Genomic DNA, 6000 nt, shown 5'->3' with positions numbered 1-6000 from the left:
CAGTAGGATGCAGTTACTTGCCTTAATCCCTAATTTTTGCATAAATTGCTCCAAGGTGGGGTACTCAATTTATCGGGATAATTTTTCTGTTTTATGTCTCTAATTTTTGCCTGGACCGCCCTTTCGGGTTTTCGATCCACCGAGACGCTCTTTTTTGCCTAAGCCACCCTTTCAGGTTTTTAACTTAGCGAGATGTTATTTTCTTTTTAGGCAAAGTATTTCTTGACTGCATCCGCGTTCACATGACGCATGAACTCTTCACCATCCATAGTTGTAAGAATCAAAGCACCGCCTGAAAAGGCTCTCTTAACAACATATGTGCCTTCATAATTAGGAGTCCATTTGGCCATAGAATCTGGTTTGAAAGATAATATTTTCTTGAGCACAAGGTCACCTTCTCTGAAAACACGAGGTTTGACCTTCTTATCAAAAGCCTTCTTCATTCTCTGCTGGTATAACTAACCATGACACATAGAAGTCAACCTTTTCTCTTCAATCAAATTCAACTGATCATACCTGGTTTGACACCATTCAGCCTCAGTCAACTTGGCTTCCATCAGCACACGCAATGATGGGATCTCAACCTCTACTGGGAGCACAACTTCTATTCCATATGCAAGAGAGAAAGGGGTTGCCCCTGTTGAAGTGCGGATGGATGTACGATACCCGTGCAAAGAAAATGGGAGAATCTCATGTCAATCCTTGTACGTTACAACCATCTTCTGAATAATCTTCTTGATGTTCTTATTTGCAGCTTCAACAACCCCATTCATCTTAGGTCTGTAGGGAGAAGAATTATGATGTGCAATTTTGAAGTCCTTGCGAAGAGCTTCCACCATATTGTTATTCAAGTTCGATCCATTATCAGTAATGATCTTACTTGGCACACCATAACGACATATAATTTGGTTCTTGATAAACCTCACAATAACTTTCTTGTTACATTTACATACGATGCCGCTTCAACCCACTTTGTGAAGTAATCAATAGCCACCAAAATGAAACAATGTCCATTCGACGCTTTAGGCTCAATCATGCCAATCATATCAATTCCCCACATGGAGAAGGGCCATGGGGAGGAAATGACGTTCAACAGTCTCGGAGGAACATGAATCTTATCCGCACATATTTGACATTTATGGCATTTCTTCATAAACTTACAACAGTCAGATTCCATTGTCAGCCAATAGTAACCTGTTCGCAACATCTTCTTTGCCATTGCATGTCCATTGGAATGAGTACCAAAGGAACCTTCATGGACTTCAATCATCAACAAGCCTGCTTCGTGTCTATCCACGCATCTAAGCAAAACCATATCGAAGATCCTCTTGTATAACACATCACCATTCAGGTAGAAATTGCCGACTAATCTTCTCAAAGTCTTCTTATCTTTCAAAGTTGCCCCATGCGAGTAAATCTGACTTTGGAGAAAACACTTGATATCAAAATACCATGGCTTTTCGTCTTTGACCTCTTCAATAGCAAATACATGATTTGGCCTATCAAGATGCATTATAGTCAGATTAGGAACTTCATTCCAGAATTTCACCATAGTCATCAAAGCTAAAGTTGCAAGAGCATCTGCCATCCGGTTCTCATCTCGAGGGGTATGATGAAACTCAACCTTTGTAAAGAAAGTTGAAATCCTCCTCGCATAATCTTTATATGGTATCAAACCGGGTTGATTCGTCTCCCATTCATCTTTGATCTGATTCACAACCAAGGATGAATCTCCATAGACGTCTAAATACTTGATTCTGAGATCAATGGCCTCTTCAAGCCCCATAATGCAACCTTCATATTCTGCCATATTATTTGTACACTTGAAAGTTAATCTAGTTGTAAATGGAAAATGCGTGCCTTGAGGAGTAATAATTACTACCCCAATGCCATTAGCATACTGATTAACAGCTCCATCAAATACCATGCCCCAACGGGAACCAGGCTCTGGCCCTTCTTCAAGAAATGGTTCATCACATTCTTTCATTTTCAAGTACAAGATATCTTCACCAGGAAAATCATATTATACTAATTGATAATCTTCGATCGGTTGGTGAGCCAAATGGTCAGCCAAGACACTACCTTTGATTTCTTTCTGAGATCGGTATTCGATATCATACTCTGATAAAAACATCTGGCAACGGGCAATCCTCCCGGTTAAAGTAGGCTTCTCAAATATATACTTGATTGGATCCATTTTTGATATCAACCAAGTGGTATGATTCAACATATACTAACGCAAACGCTTAGCATCCCAAGCCAATGCGCAACAAGATTTCTCAAGCATAGAATACCGAGTCTCACAGTCAGTGAACTTCTTACTGAGGTAGTAAATAACAAACTCTTTCTTTCCAGTCTCATCTTGCTGACCTAGAACACAACCTATACTCTCTTCAAGCATAGTCAAATACATGATCAATGGTTTTCCTTCCACAGGCGGAGACAGAATCAGAGGTTCAAGCAGATACTCTTTGATATTGTCAAAAGTTTTCTGGCAATCTTCGGTCCAATCACAAGACTGGTCTTTCTGAAGAAGCTTGTACATAGGCGCAAATGTGGAAATCACCTGTGAAATGAATCTTGAGATATAATTCAAGCGACAGAGAAAACCTATGACTTGCTTCTCAGTTTTGGGGATAGGCATCTCTTGTATTGCTTTGACCTTGGCAGGATCAACTTCAATACCCTTCCCGTTGACAATAAAGCCCAACAACTTACCAAAATGAACACCAAAAGTACACTTATTGGGATTCAAGCGGAGTTTATACTTCCTCAAATGCTGGAATAGCTTCAACAAATGCTCAACATGTTCCTCTTCATCAATATATTTAGCAATCATGTCATCAACATAGACTTCAATCTCTTTATGCATCATATCATGAAAAAGAGTAGTCATTTCTCTTTGGTAAGTTGTACTAGCATTCTTTAAACCGAAAGACATCACTCTATAACAGAATGTTCCCCAGGGTGTAATGAATATGGTCTTCTCCATATATTCGGGTGCCATCTTAATCTGATTATAACCGGAAAATCCATCCATAAACGAAAAGACTTTGAATTTAGTTGTATTGTCTACCAACATATCAATGTGTGGTAGAGGGAAAGCATCTTTCGGACTAACTTTGTTCAAATCTCTATAATCAACGCACATACGGACTTTTACATCCTTCTTCGGAACAGGTACAATATTGGCCACCCACTGCGGATATTCAGCGGTAACAAGGAAACCGGTGTCAATCTGCTTCTGCACTTCTTCTTTAATCTTTACTGCCATATCAGGATGAGTTCTCCTCAACTTCTGCTTGACTGGCGGGCATTCTGGCTTCAACGGAAATTTATGCTCCACAATCTCATAATCCAAACCAGGAATGTCTTGATAGGACCAAGCAAACATATCTGAATACTCTCCGAGAAGATCAACCAACCCCTTCTTGACATCTGGACACAGTCGAGACCCAATCTTGACTTCCTTCACGTCACCCTCGAAACCCAAGTTGACTAACTCAATCTGCTCTTCGAATGGCTGAATGGATTTTCCTTCATGCTCAAGAAGATGATACAATTCATCACTTACTTCTTCATCACTTTCTTCCTCAGCCTCAAACATAGGGAATTCAAAATTTGGAGAAGGAGAAGGATCATTGTATTCAATGGGGTTAGAAACCAACCTGCATAATGATTTGATTTTTGATTTTAGAGAAGTGATATGTGACCAAATATTATGCAGATGGATAATTTATTGTTTATTTATGTTTTTTGTGATTACCATTTTCAGAATAAAGCAAAAAGTAAAAACAAAACATCATAGATGTGGATGAATAGAATTATATTTTATTCATGACCAAATTTGAAAATGCCCAAACAATGTTCACTTCTCCCTTAGGCATAGGAGAAGGATTTTCAAAACAAATAAAAGCAATTACTTAGATCGATACATAATAACAAGAATATCAACAGCAATCCAATTGTCGCAAGCTTTTCCATGCGTCACAAAATTGGTGTAGTATTCATCTTCATCATTCTCTAGCACAACAATTAAGTGTTATTCATTACAATGAATGAACCCTCCACTATGGAAACTGAGTTGCACATCTCCAGATCTAACCACTAGTGAACCTCGTTGGAAACCCAATTCGGGTATGCTCTTGTTGTCAGAGACCTCTACCATCTGCCCCCACCGATCTGACTGACCCTCTTCAACAATCTTCAATGTATCTTTGAATGAGGACATGGGTGCCCCAACTCTCTTTTCTTTAGCAATAGATAAGGCCTGGAACGGAGTTCCAACCCTATCCTCAGCTTCAACATAAGATAAAGATGACAGGTGGCTGACCAACAACGCTTTCTCCCCGCCAATAATAACAAGCTTCCCATTCTTGACAAACTTCAGCTTTTGATGCAACGTTGAATTAACGGCTCCTGCCTCATGAATCCATGGCCTTCCCAATAAGCAGCTATAGGCCGGATGGGTATCCATTACTTGAAAAGTAATTTGGAAGTCACTCGACTCTATCTTCACTTGGAGGTCCACTTCGCCAATCACAGTCTTGCACGAACCATCAAAAGCTTTGACGATCACGCCACTATATCTCATAGGCGCTCCTTGGTATGACAACCTGGACAAAGTCGACTTTGGAAGTACATTTAATAAGGACCCGGTGTCTACTAACACATTTGACAGAGCGTCATCTTTACAATTCATCGAGATGTGCAGAGGCAAATTATGATTTCTACCCTCCTCGGGGAGTTCTTCATCATAGAAACTGAGATTATTGCAGAACGTGATGTTAGCCACAATATGATCGAACTGATCCACTGTAACATCATGTTCCACATACGCTTGCTCTAGAACTTTTTGTAGTGCTTCTCTGTGCGCTTATGAGTTCATTAACAGAGACAGTACTGAGATCTTCGAGGGGGTTTGGAGCAACTGCTCCACCATGTTAAATTCGCTCTTCTTAATCAGTCTGAGTACCTCATCATCATCATTAGGCTTCAAGCCGCTGGATTCACCATACTGACACCTTGGAGCGCTAACAGACTCTACTGCTGGTACTTCAACTTTCTTATTTCCAGATAAATCCTCCATGTTCTTTGGGAACACCGACCCAAACACACGACCACTGCGGGCCACCTTGGTAACATCAGCTATGCTCACAATAGAATTGGTCATAGGTAAAGGAACCTCTTGACCATTCTCCAACATAGTAGCATTATACTGATATGGGACAGCCTTATCGGATGTATACGGGACTGGACCCACTAACCGTATAACCAACGGCGATACCGATCTGTTGCTGACATTGTTACTGTTGCTGCTATCATACTGAATAACCACTCTCTCAGGAGTTTTAAAAACCGGGACTATAACATTGACATCGTCATCTATATGACGGGATTGAACAATCTAAATCAAGCCTTCATCCATCAACCTTTGGATGTCTCTCTTCACAACCATACAACCTCGGGGGTTAACACTGCAAATAGCACAACCATCATGATCATGCTCACAATCACTAACCAATCAAATATCCTTGTGCATCGTCACCAAGGACCTTCTTATGAAGTGTACATCAAATACCTTGAACTCGCCAGGATAATCGTCCACCATATTAACAGATGAATTCCCATGGGCAGGTAGTGGGTTATCTTTGACATTCGGTGCACGGTCTTCAAAAGACACCATTCCACTCTTAACCAGCTTATGGACTTCATACTTGAGGGGGTAGAAATTCTCAATATCGTGACTGGGAGCTCCTTGATGAAAAGCACAACGGAGTTCGGGTTTGTACCACCATGGAAGTGGTGTAGGGATTTGTGGAGGATTTCATGGTTGCAACAGGTTCTTGAGAACCAAAGACGGATATAACTCTGTGTATGTCATCGGAATTGGGTCAAAAGAGACCTTCTTCCTCTCAAAATTTGGTTGTTGATGATTGTTGGTATTGTTGTTGTTGTAGGTGTTTGTTCGTTGTTGTGGTTGTTGTTGTTGACGTTGTT

This window comes from Lathyrus oleraceus, chromosome 6 (assembly GCF_024323335.1).
Source record: "Lathyrus oleraceus cultivar Zhongwan6 chromosome 6, CAAS_Psat_ZW6_1.0, whole genome shotgun sequence".
Taxonomy (NCBI): domain Eukaryota; kingdom Viridiplantae; phylum Streptophyta; class Magnoliopsida; order Fabales; family Fabaceae; genus Lathyrus; species Lathyrus oleraceus.
Note: the sequence above shows the minus strand (reverse complement) of the source record.